The sequence below is a fragment of the Anabrus simplex genome, chromosome 3, assembly GCF_040414725.1.
Source record: "Anabrus simplex isolate iqAnaSimp1 chromosome 3, ASM4041472v1, whole genome shotgun sequence".
Classification (NCBI taxonomy): Eukaryota; Metazoa; Arthropoda; class Insecta; order Orthoptera; family Tettigoniidae; genus Anabrus; species Anabrus simplex.
In genome coordinates, this window is record NC_090267.1 from 412950533 (window position 1) to 412971180 (window position 20648).

The window sequence follows — 20648 nt, forward strand, 5'->3', positions numbered from 1 at the left end:
CCGCAGAATGGCCGATTGACGCCCTCTCTTGCCTTCTACCCAAGGAACAAACATGAATTTAAAGGTATGATGAGGAAAATGGCAATACGTTAGTTCCCTGCTTGCAAGCAGTCAGAGACGTTGCCATGGTAACCTGTAGGTTCGTTGTCGGTCTGTCGGTCACACACGCAGACCACGATACCCGCAGAAAATAGTAAATTTCTCCGTCATTTGAATAGTAAGGTAAATTATGAACATAACGAACGTTGTTTATAATGAAGAGATGTTTCACATACGGTCCACGGAGTTCACAGGAAATCAATAGTATAAGAGAAAATGGAGGAAAACCGTTCAGGTTTTCCTATAAACCAAAGATTTTAAAATGAAATGCATATAGAAACCTTCCTCGGGGTGAGTATACTCCAAATATGAAGTTTGGTTGAAATCTATCCAGCCGTTTTGCCGTGATGGTGGAACAGACAAACAAACAAACAGACAGACAAACAGACACGAAAAACCACCGATTCGGTCTTGAGTTGACCTAAAACGGATAAATATCTGTAAAATTGGCAGAACAAACGAAATTACAGACAGCGGACCCCCTACAACTTCATTTATAAGACTAGCAAATGTACCCGTGCTTCGCCAAGGTATTCTACATTGTATTCGAATATCGAAGTAAATACTGTACTTGCAGTAAATAAGATTGTTTTAAAATTGCATATCTCTTAGCGTTATCCGAGAAACAACATGGGGAGGTCCCCATACGCTGTTTCCAATGTAAAGTCTTTGTTATGGATTTGTGATATAACGGCAGACTCACTTGCCTACTGCCATTCACAATCGAATTGGGAAGTTTGCATTATCATTGCAGGCCCCATTGCCTACAGCGCGATCACAATCCATTTGGGGAGTTTTCGTTACAATGGCAGCCCCCTTTCCTATTTCCAGACAGATAACTGTTGAGGAGTTTTTATTATAATGGCAGGCAACTACCCTACTATCAGTCGAAATTGAGTTGTGCAGTTATCATTATGTCAGGCCCCTTTTCCTACTGCCAGCCAGCTTACTGCCACTCACACCAAGTTGGTGAGTTTCCATCAAAATAGCAGGCCACTATGCCTAATGCCAGTAACATTTTAGATGAGGACATTTGTTTATAATTGCGAGCACCATTGCCTGCTGCCAAACACAATCGGGTAGGGGAGTTTTAAACAACAATGCAGGCTCCCTTGCCTTCTGCCAGTCAAATCGAGAAGTGAACTATTCATTACAATGGTAGGCCTTCCTTACTACTGCCCGTTACACAGGAGTTGGAGAAGGACCCCATTCCTACTGCCAGTCAAATTCGGTATGGGGAGTACTGATTACAATAGCAGACACACCCTTTCTCGCTCACTACAAATCGACATCAGTGAATATATACAGATCGACATACGAAAGTATATGCTTGTTTACAATATTGCAGACCTTCATTAACAGATAACTGCTGCTAAACGTACGTCATATCGACAAAGGATTGTACCATAAGACGCCAGATTTAGTGGCCTAAATGGCTGGTCCTATTATATCTCATCTATTATTGGGTCAGATTGAGTTAGAAACGTTGAACAGGGTAAGGTTCTTGTAAGATAATCTCACATCGCATTATTTTTCGGATAATTATGTGACATATACATACACAGCATTTGGCTCACATATGGCTACTGGGTGAGCCAATTTTCGTGAAGAGTTAGATGATTCTATATTTCCTATAAGTGACTGAAAGTATGAATTATGCATGTGAAAAGTCGAAATTTACTTAACATCGATTAACAGAGAAAAATCAAAGTAAAAAGGATACAGATACGACAAAAAGTCATAAGACCAAGGTTATAGATCATTCCAAATTGAACGGTGATTGTGCAATCCGTTATGTGATAGGACTTCCCGAAGATCTGCACCATCATTAAAATTGCCTCCATATTTCGATATTCTTCGGGGATAAAAAGTGAAAATTTTAAAGATTTTGGAAGTTTTCCGTCCGTTACGGGCTAAATCGTATAATTTTGTCAAATTCCAATTTTCTTTTTCATCTGGCAGATATGCCGCAATCTGGATTTTGGGCGAGGAGGGTAAATTAAACTAAAAAAATATGCACTTGGCCATTATTACCCCTTAAACGGGAAGCTGTGCAAAAATTTCGCCAAAATAGTCAATCTACAGGCACGCAGTCGTTACGATTTTATTTATATATATATATAGATAGATAAGGAATCTGCTCCACGTATAACACCTGCAAAACTGACCATTCATGATATCTCCCTTATTAATCCTCCTGACGAAAAAATGCACACGAAGAAAAGAGTTTTAGAGATGGAATTCCATCACGTTTGGTCGATTTCCAGACAGGTTGATCTTGTACTGTATATATATTGTGGAAGAATCACCATTTCGTTTCCCTATAAACCACCAGTCCATTCCGGGAACATGAAATGTTATAGACCTTTAAAACCTACCTTTGGACAGGTGGATGCTAAATATAAAGTTTGGTTCGAATATCTTCAGTAGTTTTCAAGTTGTAAGAAATACGCTTTACACGCACCCTGTCTTGAGTTTAAGTCCGATGGGACTTGTAGCGAAAAACGGTCCGTTAATAATATCTCCCTTATTAATCCTCGTATCGAAATGATGCACATGAGAAAAAAGGTTTAGAAATTAATTTCCATTAAGGCAGATAGATTTCCATTAAGTTTGGTTGTGTATATTTTGTGGGAGTGCAAAATCACGGTTTCGGTTTCCTATAAACCCCCAGTTAGGTCTGGGATTTAGAAAACACATTTGCCCTAAGACCTACCGAAGGACAGGTGGATTCTAAATATGAAGTTTGGTGGAAATATATCCAGTAGATTCTAGCACTCGCGTACATACGGGGTAATTAAGGAAAAAATAATACAGTTAAGAAAGTTGAAATTAATAGAAAATGTATTATAACTGAGGACAGCTGTATAACGACAAATATGTACATGCAGAGTGAATGTATTGGAAAATCAAATGCCCCTCAATAAATTATGCTAGTGTGAGTTATGGATATAATAAAGCGGTAACAGAGGAGAAATTTAGGTCCAGTGATTCTTAGGTAAACAAATAATAATAAAATGACTAATGGTGTTATTACTTAATCTATTCGAGGGCGGTTATAACATCCAACGATATTCCGCCAATTTCCCGCCGATAGGCCGATTGACGCCTCTCTTGCCTTCTACCCAAGGAACAACCACGAATTTAAAAGCATGATGAGGAAAATGGCAATACGGTACTTCCCTGCTGGCAAGCAGTCAGAGACGTTGCCATGGTAACCTGTAGGTTCGTTGTCGGTCTGTCGGTCACTCAATGCAGAGCATTATACCCGCATAAAATAGTAAATTTCTCCGTCATGTGAAGAGTAAGGTAAATTATGAACATAACGAAATTTATTTATAATGAAGAGACGTTTCATGTACGGTCCACGGAGTTTACAGAAAATTAACAGTATAAGAGAAAATGGAAGAAAACCGTTCAGGTATTCCTATAAACCCCCCGTCTGTTCAAAGATTTTAAAATGATATGCATATCGAAACCTTCCCCGGGATGCGTATACTCTAAATATGAAGTTTGGTTGAGATCTATCCAGCCGTTTCGACGTGATGGTGGAACAGACAGACAGACAAACAAACAAACAAACAAACAAACAAACAAACAAACAAACAGGCACGAAAAAGTAAAAACCAGCGATTCTGTCTTTAGTTGACCCAAAACGGATAAATATCTGAAAAATTGGCAAAACAAACGAAATTACAGACAGCGGACCCCCTACAACTTTATTTATATAGATAGATACTGCACCACACTCAGCATTTCGCTGAGTACTAGAGGAGAGCTTCGTAACCACAATTGAACTTCGATGCTCCCTCGCATCCCTGCAAAGTGTCTCCACTCTCTCGCTTCACTGTGACGTGTGCCTGTTACGTAAGCTGCCCGCATTTACGTCACGCCAGCCCAGCCGCACTGGGCAAGCCTCAACGGGTGCCCAGCTGAGCACCTCTGGTCTAGTGTATCAAAACAAGCAAGTACAGCTATTGTGCCTGAGGTGTTTTGAAGCTTTATACAGCAATATCAAGGAATTTGTAAAGGTACGAAATAAAGTTAAATCTTCATTTAACCTAGTTAATAATATTATTTTGATGACATATAAGTGATTATGGAAGGTTAGAAGGATAGGTTATTCAGCAAGTGAAGCTGGAAATGAAACTACATTAGAATACAGCTAGAATATCATACAGAATTAAAAATACTGTACATTAAAACTGCGCTTGCGATTTGATAGTCCATTTTTAGAAGAAATAAGAAAACATCGCATTCCGCGCTATTAATTCGCGTGCTCTAATTTCGTCCTTGCGCGTGTGCGAACAGAAATGTTAACGAAAACACGAAAAGTTAATGAAAAATTTCATTCACAAAAAGGTCCCAGGGGCTCTGAACTTGGGTTGGCGACCACTGGGCTCTTAGCTGAATCCTGGCATTGCTTACACTCCTCACGTTCATCTATCCTGTCCGACCTCTCTTGGTCACCTCTTTCTTTTCTTTTCCGACCCCGATGGTATTAGGTTCCCGAGTCTTTCATTTTCACGCCCTTCGTGGCCCTTGTCTTCTTTGGCTGATACCTTCTCTTTTTCGAAGTGTCGGATCCCTTCCTTTTATTTCTCATATTAGTGTTATATAGAGGATGGTTGCCCAGATGTACTTCTTTAAACAATAATCACCACCACTCAATCACAAGTTATTTTGTTTATCAACATGCTCCAAAAGTGTTTTTTTTTTTTTTTTTTTTTTACGTCGCACCGACACAGATAGGTCTCATGGCGACGATTGGGTAGGGAAGGCCTAGGAATGAGAAGAAAGCGGCCATGGCCTTAATTAAGGTATATCCCCAGCATTTGCCAGGTGTGAAAATGGGAAACCACGGAAAACCATCTTCAGGGCTGCCGACAGTGGGGTTCGAACCCACTATCTCCCGATTACTGGATACTGGCCTCACTTAAGCGAATGCAGCTATCGAGCTCGGTGCTCCAAAAGTTAATGAATACACTATTTTGTTCATTAACATAAAAAAGTGTTCATGAATATTGTTTATTAACAGTGTTCGTCATAAAAAGTTAACGAAAACATCTTGGCGTGGACGCACCTTTACACGGCGACTGTTTTGGGTGTTAGCGGTGTGGCCGGTGGTTAACGGCTGTTATCTCGTGGCTTGAATCTTTTGGCCGACTACCTCAAAAAAGTTACGCGATTGTTTTGCAAATTGAGAACTACGCGTACCTCCTGTTACATCAGTAGCGCGTGTAATTCGTGGTAAAGAATTCCAAATACCGTAATAATAAAAATGTGCCCAAGTAATTTTGCGTTATCATCGAAGCTGGTATGTTATTTGGCAACTACGTTTTCGTCGTGATAGTTCCGAAGTTAGCAGTAAGCGAAGATGAGCGGAGGCGTAATTTAAATATTATGAAAAGAATCCAGAAGTAAATTTTGCGTGTATTTATGACTTATACTGGCGTGTGATTACAATTAACCGTGTGATTACAATTAACCGTGTGATTACAATTAACCGTGTGATAACAGTGTTTGTTTCTGTGCATCGCAAAACTCGGTTTAAAAATGCCAAAGGTAGCAGTTTCTGCCACGGACAGACTTAAAGAATATAAGAATGAGGTAGCCTATTTATAATTTCTTGTGGCATTCTTACGTTCAAATATGGTGATTGTCGGTTAGATTATCGCAGGAAAGGTGCTTTGGATAAACACTGCATATCGGACAAGCATTTAAAACTTCGAGAAAATTTGGGTCTTGAAGTTAGTGGTCCTAAACCCCGAGTCAACTTAAGTCCTAAGCGGTCCCTTTGATGTTATATTTCTTATATAAAAGCCGCTTACATTACCCGCCAGATTCAGAATGGGAACGGACATGGAGAGGGAGAAAGAGCAAGTTCTCACACGTAGAAGGATAGTTTCCTCGATTCTTGAACTGACTTTCGGTATACAATCAAAGGGAGCGCTTAGCACTTCAGCTGACGCCGACTATAGAGTGGCCACGTTGAAAGAAACATTATGAAATGCTCGTCACGTGACGGATTCGAAAGAAGTGTTTATTTTGGACACTACTACTGTGTTCGTGAAAGCTAACATGCCAGTAGAAAAACTAGACAATCCTGCTATCTGTACTTTGCTTAATACGTACGTTCGCGGCGAAAGAAAGAGGGAGGAAATTAAGGAAGAACTAAAGAAAAAAGACGTGTTTCTGCTATGTGATGAAACAACTGACAAGAATGGTAGGTGTGTTTTTAATATCCTACTTCGTTCATAAGTACCATAAACTGAAATGGACACCCATCTGACTGCCTCTGTTGTTTTAGATTCTGCCAATAACGCAAATTGCGCTAATGCTATATCGGACACTTTGAATTCCTACGAAACTGAACGGGAGCGTGTACTGGCGGCAATAGTTACGGACTCTGTACGCTACATGACAAATTGTGTAACTTCTCTTCAAGGACTGATTGAAGAAGTAGGTCATGCTGGGCTCATAAAGTCAACCTTGAAGGCTGCATATATGAAAACGAGCTGGACGAATTGAACATGTATATAGCAAAGACAAAGAATATACGACTCGTTGGCTGAATGGTCAGCGTACTGGCCTTCGGTTCAGAGGGGTCCGGGTTCAATTCCCGGCCGGGTCGGGGATTTTAATCGCTTCTGCTTAATTCTTCTGGCTCGGGGACTAGGTGTCTTTGTCCGTCCCAAAACTCTCCTCTTTGTATTCACACAGCACAGCACACTACACTACCAACCACCACAGAAACACGCAATAGTGATTACATCCCTCCATATAGGGTTGGCGTCAGGAAGGGCATCCGGCCGTAAAACAAGGCCAAATCTACACGTGCGACACAGTTCGCACCCGCGACCCCACAGGTCTGGGAAAAGCGGTAGGAAAAGAAGAAGAAGACAGTAAAGACAAAGAATGCCTTTTTATATACGCGAAAAAGAAAATGCAACTACACTGCATTTCTAAGAGAGAAATATGAAAACACAAAACAAGAGAATGAAATTCTAGATTTCCCAACGCTTGGGTGTACACGATGGAATTCCTGGTGTAAGGCCCACTGATCTCTATACATGGATCGCTGATGGCAGCTTTCCGCTACAGGAGAAAGTACGCCAAGTTGTGCGCGCGGTCCGCCATTTTGGTGTACCCATCCTAGAGCTCTCCTTATGGGGAAGCAATGATAATATAATCAATTTTAAATCGCAATTAATGGCGCATTGGAATAATTAAAAATCTAGGGACATATTCACTCAAAGCAGAAGGACATTGGGAACACCGACAAGTCATTCCGAGGTCAGTAAATCTCCGGGATAGCAATAAAAATGAGTGTATAATAACGGCCGACAAATATTAACTTATGTGCTAAATACATGCAATTAGCGATCGGTAATCAGTACGAGTAAAAAACAGTTTCTGGAAACATTGCTGTAAATTTTATACATGTATGCCACGAAATTATGCATTCTTAAGGGGAGGTATGACTGAATTTTTCTTTTTTTGAGCCAAAAACTCGGTTTTTCTTTTTATGCATACAAAAATAGCCCTATTCTTCCTCTTTCAGTAATTTTAGTATTTCCGGCTTGTTTAAAGCTTGTAGAAGCCATTTAATATGAGCCCGCAGGACATTTAAAAGCCCAGAACCATACCCACTTCTCCTGTAACGGCATAATGATAGTTTATTGTGTGTTTTTCGCTCGATATTCAAGTATTTCGCGGCGTATTTGCCGTAGAAGTACACTTCGGCATGCTGTCAGTCACTTATTTACTACGTAATCAATACAATTACGTTATATTAGGAAATATTGTAATTTGAACTGACGGAGATAATGTTGAACCTCTGCCAAATAGTACTTAATTTATATCTGCCACACATGTATACTTTGATAGTTTAAATATATTATGTATTTGTATTATTTACATTTAGGAATTCGTATTTGTGTTAATCGTAGTAGTACATGCATTGCTTCCTTGTTTGTTTATATTTTACTAACATGCAGAATTAACATGTGGTTTCAATTCAGCGAGTGATACATCTAAACTAGTGATTTTTCATTGATGTATTTCATCTTACCTTTGTAAATGTGTGGGTTATTGCAATAGCACAGCACAGAACACCCGTGGAACTACAATCAGGAGGCCTGGCGTCACTGAACAAAGCATAAACAAAGCAAGCGCGCTCCTCGTGGTCTACTGCACCGTGCGCTCGCTGCCATCTTACTATGCCAGTCATCTTCTATTCGGCTTACTGCTACCAAAGCTACCAGCCATCCATGTATAGAGATCAGTGGTAAGGCCACATATATATGGACACATATGGCGTCTATAAAAGTAGGAAAGATCACAATATTGAGCCATTCCCTGAATGCCTCAATATACGTAATACGGTAATCTTAGCAACGCATCAATTATTCGCATGCAAGAAGCAGGGTACGAACTCTGAAGTTCCGTTATAAGCAAGCTGGGCGCGGTATGGAATGGAATTTTCCAGAGGGTAGCTCTCCAGTTTGAATTCGAAGCGAGTCGTTGCCATGGTTACTATGCACGCTACCCATGTTCAAACTTTCAAACTGTACTGAATTTTGTGTGGGAGTGGCTAGGTTCAAACGAAGAGAGCTCTACAACAAGATGCCAGGATGACCAACTTCGAACTCGCAGTAATGCATCTCGAGATCGTCAGCGGTCATTTCCCCATTAAGCTAGGATTCCACAGTTCCAAACTAAAGATCACCTGCAGTCATAACTATCATTCACTCTTGGATCCTAATAATGTAATTTCTAGTCTATATTTAATAATTTCATTTGAACGAGAAGTCGTTGACATGGAGAAAGCCGGTCAACCGTCACCCAGCTACCGTTAGCCGTGGGTGCGCCTCGTGACACAAAGGGGTAGGTGGTTACTTAAGGAGCCCTAGCGGGATAAGCGTCCTCATTCTTCTGAACTTGGTGGTGCGAGTAACACGCTGTCCGCGAACGGGAGACTTTCTTTGTATTAACAAAGGACCGTTATACACTTGTGCGCGTGTATAGTTTACTTTATTTTCATCTCGAGCAAGACAGATACAGGACAGTTTAATGTCCTAAGTTATAATTCGCAGTGTCCATAGACCACGAGTTGGTCCCGCGAAGATTTTACTTAGAAATTCAAATTAATTGAAGCTCGAGCGCTGCACGTGAGATTGATGAACACCCGAACTGTGACCGGTATCTCATAGCGGTTTTTTGAGCGGGTTACATGTGTCGTGTGCGTCTCGTACATTTAGCCGCTACATAAACTTATGTCGATTGGGTTTGAACCCTTAAACTGATGACACATACTTCGGACTAATATTTATGTGTAGGCTGAGCCAATTACAGCCTAACATCAGGATCGGCATCGTGTAAAGTGTACGCGTTAAGCGGTGAAGAAGTTGGTATTAATCTACTTGTATTCTGCAGAAACCCAGGAGAGAATCATGGAGGAACGTGGTATCAACGTCCGGACCTGCCAACCATTGTGTAGCACCGGAATTATGAGCAGCTAAACAGCCTAGACATGTGGTTGTGGAATCCGGGATGAATGACGACTGACTACGAAAGATAAGTACCAGAATCCAATGTTAAATGGCATGATATACTAGTAGGGAAAGTACATTCAGGTTAGGGAAATTAGCTACTAGTTAGTCTTGTTAAATAACAGCTATTACAGCTGTAGTCTGGTTTGTTTCATGTAACGGTAAATATTTGGCGAAGGGGGTGTGCATGCTCTTCACCTATGCCACTTGTACATATTTATTTTAGTTAAAAGGGTAGAGGGTCACGCATTAGGAATTACTTAGTCTGTTTATGTTCATTTTTTTTTTGCTTGTGTGTTTTATGTTATTCCACGTTTGCTGTAGTTATTTGGAGAAGAGAGTCATTGATATGAACAAAGGCCATCCGCCAACACCGTTGGGTAATTCACGTAATTAGCAGCATAAAGTTAGTCAGGTAATTCTCTGCATGCTATATTAATATTATTTCAGCTGTCTCGGAAATTGTTGTGCGAGGCTGTCCTACGTTGAGATAGTTAGTTTCTTTTAAAATTGCGGGAAGGCAAGTCAGGGGTAACACTTGGGGACGAACCCAAGATAATTGAGAGGAGAGGCTTGACATGCTTGAGGCTTGAAATGAGGCCTAATATATGTGTTAAGGCGAGATATGCCTTTGGAAATTGAGGGAGCCTTAATACGTGAGTGCTAAGTTAGCCAGCAGAAAAATGAAAGGAATGCATCGGCTAAGAAGTAGAGAAGGCTTTTCTTCACTTGTTTTGCCTCGAGAATATTTGTGTAGCAGGCCAAGACCTGACCACTTGCAGTACCGTTAGTCAAGTGAACCACTGGCAGAGAATATGTCTCCCCTACTGTGTGAAAGTGAAAGTCGCCCTGAGGGTGCCTTCCCTCGACAGCTCAGTATTTGTTTTTCCTCAACAGCTGATTGTTACAGAGCCGAGAATATTGACAACTTTGTGTCTGTGAAGACGCAAAATCTGACGCCGTCTGCATACGAGTTCGACTCCCCAGATATCATCATTAGTGTGTATATATATGTATTTGTATGTAGTTCTTTCCACAGGTATGATCTTCTGCATTGTTTATGTGATTTATGTCTTGTTGTGTAAATTTTGGTGCATGTCAGCTCGTCAGCTGATTTCATTGATTTCCAGTTCTGCCTGGACTGATTTGGTGAGCCCGCGAGCCCACGGTCGAAGCTGTGTAGTACATAAGTTAGTTAGGGAACCCCCTTATGCCATAGTGTCTTTATATGTTTGTATCCTCAATTTAGACGGACTGTAAATATTTGTATTAGCTATTTCACGAATGTATTAGTCCTACCGGTTCATCACAGAGACGTTGTGTTACAACACGGCCTACGGGCAATCATATTGGATTTATGGTTCTTATCCGGAGTAGTCAGCCATGAAAATACGATGGGTCAAAATAATTTAGTCGTCAGATAATTTAGTCGTCAAATAATTTAATCGTCAATTAATTTTGTCGTTAGAGGCTTATTCGTCAATTTTTTAGGTCGTTGACCGTTGGTATGTCAGCTGTTATAACGTCAGCTCATAATTAATTAACCTGTAATTGCTAAAATTTTAACCAATCAACTTAATTATATTGACGACTAATTCCCCTGTATAGTTACGAGGATTCACTGTAATTCGTCGGGCCTGAACCCGATCTTGTTTTCTTGTTTAAATTGTAATATTTCTTGTAAGCGCTTTACGCAGTGTAATTAATTATATTTACGGCTGGTTTGAGGTCGATTTCGGTTATTATTATAATATTCCATTTAGCATGGACCATTTATATGTTTTTCTCGGGATTAATAAATCCATTTTACCCCATTAGCGTTTCTCATTTCAATATATATGTCCATTCTTTCTGTCAATATACACATTAGTATAAGTATAGATTAATTTTTTTGAGTCGCCCAAAATTCATCGAACAGGACCACCGCTTTACCGAAACCTAAGTCTAGTCGGCAATAAAGGCAGGAAATGGTACAATATGAAGATAAAGTTGGAATTCAAGAGGACAAACTGGGGCAAATATTCATTTATAGGAAGGGGAGTTGGGGATTGGAATAACTTACCAAGGGAGATGTTCAATAAATTTCCAATTTCTTTGAAATCATTTCGGAAAAGGCTAGGAAAGCAACAGATAGGGAATCTGCCACCTGGGCGACTGCCCTAAATGCAGATTAGTATTGATTGATAATGTAGAGTGTCTGGTAGCATTTATCGAAACACTGGAAGATTCAAATTCTGGAGTCAATTTTTTTCCAACAAGCATCGATTTCAAAAATACAAATGATAAGATTACAAGCAGTGTAAGTTTCTGTTGTTGGTGCATCTCTTATTGACCTGTTTCATTTTCTTGGTGGGGTCTAAGTACCAAACAATTCATATACTCACTGGGAAGCTAGATGACCTTGAGGTAAAACTCGAGATGTTAGGCGATGGTGAAGTATTCAACCAGACAATACTCCAGAACTTGGAACAGCTTCCTCAAAATATGCAGATAATGGTTAAGTCCAAGCTTCCGTGTGTTGCCGAATCAGCTCTAGTAAAAGTCAGGACTTGAAGGAACACCGGTCCATCCAGGAAGACTGTGGAAGCCATTGGAGATCCTCGGCATGCATTTTACAACATGTCTCCTACAGAACTACTCCAGTTGAAGAAGAATGCCCCACTTCTTAAGAGGATGGAGTCTCAACAGTTTTTGGAGGCTCACAGCATTTACCTGACTGCCATCAAAAACCAACTGCATCAAGAAGATTATGTGAATGTTCCAGAGATCCTCATGGGATTAAGGCTTGCTCACCTAGACTATCCAACTGCTGCATTAAAATGTGTGTGGTATCCATGTTCAAATGTGAATTCTGATAGGTCATTTTCAAAATATAGTCCCATAGTAAGTGATAGGAGCCGATGATTGACAGATGCAAATGCTGAGACACTGACCATGATCTAATTTCAATTATTTCACTGCAGTATTCAGATAAAACTGAAAAAAAGGGTAACTTGTATTCATTTAAAATATGTTTCTCGAGATGCTGCATGGAGGTGAATGTAAAATAAAGACCACTTCCTCATAAGTGTTTTGAACGGTTTTCTTGCTATTTTGTTTTTTACTTTGATTAATTTTATAAGGTTTTTAAATACACTTATTGTACAAACCTGATCGCTTTCCAAACTTAAACTTTTTGCCAAAAAAAATAAAACACAGAACATCACCTTTTGAATTTTAAATCAACAAATTATTAAAAAAATAAAACACTTTCTAACACCGTTAGTTTTTGGTCTTGTCAGGAATTGAGCCAAGTATATAGCAGTCGTGTGTTATGAGAGTCCTAAAATACTTGTGTTCGAACCTATGTGAAGCGACGGTGGTGCGTGCCAAGTGAAAGTTGTCAACCAAGATTACGGAAGGGTCGCTCATTCCAGGTAAATACCAGTAAGATGAAGACCTGTTATGAGGACAAGAATCTTTTGTAAATATCCACTAATTAGAGAAGTGTTGTCATCATTTTCAAGTTTTTGGTTTGTGTTGCTATTTGCTTTACGTCGCACCGACACAGATAGGTCTTATGGCGACGATGGGACAGGAAAGGCCTAGGAATGGGAAGGAAGCGGCCTGGTGTGAAAATGGGAAACCACGGAAAACCATATTCAGGGCTGCCGACAGTGGGGTTCGAACCCACTATCTCCCGGATGCAAGCTCACAGCTGCGCGGCCCTAACCGCACGGCCAATTCGCCCGGTATTTTCAAGTATAATTAGGTGTGTACTAAATGGGTCATCCTAGATTAAATTACATCAATGTACAGATTGAGTTTCATTCGTAAGAGTATTATTAAATAATACGCTGACTTTTTCATTGTTCACTGCAGCATTACTTAAACTTCAACTTCACACAAAAGCAAAGTCGTAGAACATATAAGGAAAAAAAAAAAAAAATCAGGCACTTCTTTATTTTTCGCATGTCTTCTCATTCTGCAGGATAGCTGTTAAAAGTACTGTACTGTGAAATGTATTACGCATGGTCAGCCTGATCTATGGCGAGAATACTGTTGACGGATCAACAATTTGGTTAGTAATTTCAGCACCGGGCGAGTTGGCCGTGCGCGTAGAGGCGCGCGGCTGTGAGCTTGCATCCGGGAGATAGTAGGTTCGAATCCCACTATCGGCAGCCCTGAAAATGGTTTTCCGTGGTTTCCCATTTTCACACCAGGCAAATGCTGGGGCTGTACCTTAATTAAGGCCACGGCCGCTTCCTTCCAACTCCTAGGCCTTTCCTATCCCATCGTCGCCATAAGACCTATCTGTGTCGGTGCGACGTAAAGCCCGTAGCAAAAAAAAAAAAAAAAAAAAAAAAAAGTAATTTCAGCATTTCCTCCCTTGAAACAGCAATCACAATCTTATCAACGACGTGGCGCAACTCCTTTCAGGCAAAACTGCAGTGTAGGTGAGCTGCATGTACCTTCTTAACCACCTAGCAGCCCTCCTGCCAACTTCATATTTCTGGCAGTACCGGAACTCGAACCTGCGTCTGATGACGGCAAAACTGTTACACTACGACTACAGCAATCGAAAAGTACCACAAATTTGAAGTAAATGATAAACACAACTTTAATCTGATACCACTGTTATTGTACATTTACACGAGGGGTGGTGGTGGTGGGGGAAGAAACAAACATAAAATACTTATTTGGACTTTGAAGCGGTAGAACATGTAAGGGAAAAAAGACACTTCTTTATTTTTCGCATGTCTTCTCATTCTGCAGGCAAGCTGATTAAAAAAACTGTAGGGCCTACTGAGAAATTTATTACGCATCGTCAGCCAGATCTATGGCGAGAGTACTGTTGTTGGATCAACAATTTGGATAGTAATTTCAGTATTTCCTCCCTTGAAACAACAATCACAACCTTATCAACGATTCAGTGGTGATAACGAAATTCACAACGAGGATTTGAACTTAGATGTGAATTACTGTATAACATCTTCAGCAGGGTACGCAATGAGGTATAAAAAAATATGAATAAAACTGCGTTTCTGGTGATAGCAGAGATTCTGATCATTGAAAAAAAAAAACATTAACTTTTAAGAGGAGATTCCAAACACCTTTACCGGTTCGTGTTGGTAAGCCTCATCCACGTCAGGGTCAGCAATGGCTACTCTATATTTCTGAGCAATTTTATTTATTTCGGATGGCGTATAGAGGATACAGAGAAACTATATACACTTAAAGTAGATAGAACAACAATCGGACAATGAGAGATTGATCTATAACAGAATCTCAGCTACAGTACTTCAGCACATTCCAGTTGAACAGGCAGGATTCAGACCTAACAGAAGCTGTTGCGATCAGGTTCTGACACGAACTAGCCATATTGAGCAGAGCTTTCAAGTAAAAATGAAAACGGCTGCTGTGTTTGTGGATTTATCATCAGCCTATGATACAGTCTGCCGAAAAGGGATGATCCTGAAGTTCCTGAAAATTATCCCTTGCAAGACCCTAGCTTCCTTGCTCAACAACATGCTATGCAATCGCCTAATTCAAGTACTGAGCAATGCCACTTCTCAAGGTTTTTCTCAACTTCGGAACGTGGGTTGGTGACCACTGGGCCCCTATGTGAGCTTGGCATTGCTTCCATTTACTTCTGATAAACGTCCTCCTATGCGATCTCCCTTGGTAATTTCTTCTATCCTTCCGACTCCTGCGATATTAAGTTTGTGAGGCCTAGGAAGTATTATTTTAACACCTTCCCTATATCTTCCCTCTTTCTTGTCGATTCCTTTGACTCCCCCTGTGGACGGGGACGGTAGAATACGTCCTTGGTATCCCCTGTCTGTTGTAATAATAATAATTTCGTGTGGCTATTTCTAGCCGAGTGCAGCCCTTGTAAGGCAGACCCTCCGATGAGGGTGGGTGGCATCTGCCATTTGTAGGTAACTGCGTGTTATTGTGGTGGAGGATAGTGTTATGTGTGAGTTGCAGGGATGTTGGGGACAGCACAAACACCCAGCCCCCGGACCATTGGAATTAACCAATTAAGGTTAAAAGCCCCGACCCGGCCGGGAATCGAACCCGGGACCCTCTGAACCGAAGGCCAGTACGCTGACCATTTGGCTAACGAGTCGGACCCTGTCTGTTGTAAGAAGTTACTAAAAAGGGAAATCCCCATGGACTATCATCTTGGTGCTTGGGTTGGCGAAAACGAGGCCTCTAACTAGGTATAATACTGCATCCTCTTGTTCTAGATTTCTTACTTTCATTGCTCTTGTCCCGCCTCCCTTGATTACATCTTGTTCTCTTCCAACCACGAAGAAATTAGATTAACGTGGTCTAGGGAGTTTCATTTTCACGCCCTTCGTGGCGTTTCTGATACCTTCGAAGGGTCGGACCTCTTCTTTTTTTCTCTTATGATTAGTGCTGAAACTCGATGGCTGCCCATTTGCAAAACAGTAATCGCCACCATCACCACCTCTTGTATTTTTTTTTTCTCGACTGGTGTTAATAAAGGCTGGTTGCCTAGTTGTACTCTCTGCCTTTTAAAACAATAATCACCAACACCATTACTTCAGATTTCGAAGGGTTATGTTTCCTACTCTTCTTCTAGAATTTAAGTTAGTTGGGGTAGTGGATATTCTCGTTGTAGTTCCGCATAGACAATATATTTTTTTTTTTTGCGTCGCACTGACACAGATAGGTTTTATGGCGACGATGGGATAGGAAAGGCCTAGGAGTAGGAAGGAAGCGGCCGTGGCCTTAATTATGGTACAGCCCCGGCATTTGCCTAGTGTGAAAATGGGAAACCACGGAAAACCATCTTCAAGGCTACCGACAGGACTCGAACCCACTATCTCCCGATTACTGGATACTGGCCGCACAGCTATCGAGCTCGGTAGACAATAATCACTGCAACTAATAAGCATTCTAGCCGCCTAACCTAAGGCAAGGCGCTGGCGACTGTATCGTTGATAAGTGACATTTTCAAGGCCCTGAGTTAAATGGATTTCTGTGTTACGATAGTAAAATTCCAGTAATTGTGCCAGTTTATCAATTTTACTATCAACAGTTTTACTGGGCTTCCTTTGATAACGTATTTACAGCTTTAAAAATTTCAGCAGGTAATTTTTGCTAAAACCCTTAAAAAGCCACTTAAATTGTTTTATGGTACAGTTTTTCAATTAAGTGACTAGCTACTGGCTTCTTCCACTTTATATATATATATATATATATATTTGCTATTTTGCTCTACGTCGCACCGACAGAGATAGGTCTTATGGCGACGATGGGATAGGAAAGGTCTAGGAATGGGAAGGAAGCTGCCGTGGCCTTAATTAAGGTACAGCCCCAGCATTTACCTGGTATGAAAATGGGAAACCACGGAAAACCATCTTCAGGGCTGCTGACAGTGGGATTCGAACCCACTATCTCCCGGATGCAAGCTCACAGCTGCGCGCTCCTAACCGCACGGCCAACTCGCCCGGTGACTTTATATTTCAGGATAACGGACGGACGGACGGACGGACGGACGGGGGGTTAAATGACACAAAATAAGAGTAATAACACCTCAGGAATATTGCGAACTTAAAAAAAATTGAAATTATAGAATTTGTTCGTCCAACACTCGTGCCGTTTCTCTACGGGGTCGGGTATGAGCACTGATGAAAGATTTGAAATGTAATCCAGACTTTTGGCACGCAATCTAGTGATTAGAAATTGTACACCTCCACCCTGCCAGCCAATTTTCTGATGGCGGGTTTTTATGACCGGATGCCCTTCCTGACGTCAACATCATCAGAGGAGTTAATGAGATGAAATGAATGATGTGATATTTGATAGTAGGAAGGGGGAGGTTGAAACCCGATGCCAGCACATAGCTTACTTCTGTCGAATAGCACCAAGGGGTCTGCTCAAGGCTTAACGTCTCCATCCGACGGACGAATCACCATCAACTGCGTCATATGCCCTCACTCCATATGAGCACTGGGGAAAGATTTGAAATTTAATCCAGACTTTTGACACGCGGTCTAGTGATTAGAAATTGTATACCACCACCTCCTCTACCCTGCCAGCCAATTTTCTGATTGTGACATTTTTTTCGACCACGAGACTCGAACCGGCTAACCATGAACACCAGACGGGCTAAAATGAAATTATAGAGTACAGCACATTCAGTGGCGTATGCTGGAATCAAGACGTGGGCTACCGCTAGACTTAGGTTACCCCTTTTCGATAGTTGGTTCAGTGAACGTTAAGCCTTAAGAGTTTTGAGCTGCAGCCAATAGCCAACGGAGTGGCCTGCTGTGTTGTCAAGGCTGTTTCAGAAGCTACTGTCCTAGCTTCTACTATTGCCAATAATCAGTAATCAACACCAGATCAGTGCAGATGGTAGCTTAAGATTTAGCAAGTTAAAGTCTGGCTTTGTGGCTAAATGGATAGAATGCTTGCCTTTGGTCCCATGGCCCCGGTTCAGTTCTCAGAATCAATCCCCTCGTAATTCCCCTGGCTAGGGAACTGGGGGTTCGCCATTCATTTCATCCTCATTAGGTCACCGCCAAGCCTATACAGATGCCATGCACCATTATTATTATAACATTAACATTTTGAATTTTACAGCATAACCAGCGGTCGTACCCATCGTTCACTGGGTTATTAGCTTTCTCGAGAGATCAGTGGTGGTGTCCGGCCCAAGATCACGGGTTCTTTTCCAACCAACAAAAGAGAACACTAAACCTGAAAGACTTCATTTCATTTTAGTAGTTGTTATACCTATAATAAAGTATATATATTACTCCTATAACAGCAGCCCTGTGGAGTGTGAAATACCAGCACTCTGTTATCTATACAGTATAATTAAGTCAGAAGTATGAGGTGAGGAAGTATATACGATGACTAACGCATGGTTATTAGTTAGCAGTGGCGATCTGACGGAGGGAAGCCTAGCACACCTATCCCCCCGATCCCCGCGGGGTTGGAACACTTGCACGGAGTGACACTTGCACGGAGCTTTCACTCTACCTGATGACTCAGAAGTAGAATGGTCATACTAACATTAATTTTGAATACCTAATCTCAGTGGCGGCTCGTGACAACATTTTTAGGGTGTTCACAACAACATTTTTGTTCATATCTCAAATCAGCAAAAAAGTAACATAGGTACAAAAATCATTTCCCTAACAGTTCCTTGTACGGTTCCTTCTTCACAAATAATTTGGTAGAACCCCTGTAACCGTGGATAAATTTTATACGAGACTAATTTGTTAGTGTAGAACTAAAGTAAAATGCACAATAACTTTATTACACTGCGAATATTGAAGGATGCGAGCACTATTCTTGGTTTTTAAATAGCACGAACTTCACCTGGGTGTTAGTGTAGAACCAAACAAAACCCCATGGCCTACCAAGCGAGTGCTGCTCAGCCCGGTGGTCTGCAGATTACGAGGTGTCGTGCGGTTAGCACGACGAATCCTCTCGGCCGTTATTCTTGGCTTTTTGACCGCCATCTCACCGTCAGATAGCTCCTCAATTGTAGTGGACCTCTAACCAGCCCTCAGATCCAGGTTAAAATCCTTGACCTGGCCGGGAATCGAACCCGAGGCCTCCGGGTAAAAGGCAGGCACGTTACCTCTACACCACGGGGCCCGCAGAGTTCTACTGTATCATATGTTAATTATTCTCGTCTTGGAAATTATAGACAATACTACCGTAGGGAATTCAATACTCGCGTTTTTGTGTGCATGAGAATTTTCATGTTTATTTATTTTTGCACTCAAATGAGCAAGGTCTGTGCACCCAGCTGAATTCCATTCACTTCTTTCTTTGTTGAGCAATAAACAGGCCAAACAAAAAAGCGCGTTCCTAGATCTACATCCACAGAGCCACTTGCGTGTTTCGTACACTTCTCTCTTAAACTTATGCCTATACTCGCGTTTGTCAGTTTTTGTAAATTTTTCGATAATCAAATCTGGTCTGTTCGGTCCAAGCCTTTTAAATTCTAACTTATCCTGATAGGTTAATATTTCACTGGTTAAAATTACCTGAACCGAATTCATTTTCTCTTACACAAAGAATACCATGGTCACAAACCATACAAACACAGAAGCAGAACAGAACACTTAAATTAATTTCACTTGAAAAGATTTTCCAGTCACAAGGTAAAGCAAACTTCTTCCCGCGATTACAAACACCTGTTCACAACGAGCTAGAAAATGCCTATTCAGAATTAGGGTACTAGCGAAATCTGCCGGTAATGTAATGCAATAGTAGTTCCTGGGGGGCAGTGGCTAACCGTAATAAGGGAGGTGGCGGACCCTTGTGGTCAACTGCCATACTGCCACTGGGTTGAGGGTGGCTCTAGACGACAAGGCACGTACCTTGCCGTGCTCTTCGCTAATGGGAATATCAGTGCAGAAAACCCTGACGTCATCTGCTTTGCGCATGCGTATAGTCTTCAGCACAATAGCGCATTATCCAGTGTGCTCGCTGCACTGTCACTCAAAACGAACAACTGTCGGTGTAACGGAGCTTCGATATAAGTCGAATGCTTTTGATCGATTGTTGAAATCAGGTCGAAAGAAAGGAAAGTTTTAAATTATCCATGAATGCTTAAAGACATATTAAAACGTATTAAAACTGGGTGTTCACGTGCTCCTGTGCTCCTGAGAGCCCACCACCACTGCCTAATCTAATTTGATAGGTACTTTGACGAAAATGCACATAAATACTGGCCTCTCCTGGAAATCCAATACCACACGCGTAAATGCTTCAACATGTAAGAAAATGACTCAAAAAGTATAAAATAGTCTTCGGCTCGCCAGGTGCAGGTCTTTTTGGTTTGATTCCCGTACGCGACCTGCGGGTCGTACACCCAGCCCCCGTGCCAGCGGAACGAACCCAGAACCCATTATGGTTAAACTTCTCGACCCTGCCGGGAATCGAACCCGGGACCTCTGTGACCAGAGGCTAGCACGCTAACCATTTAGCCTGGGAGCCGGACAATAAATTCCATAAAAT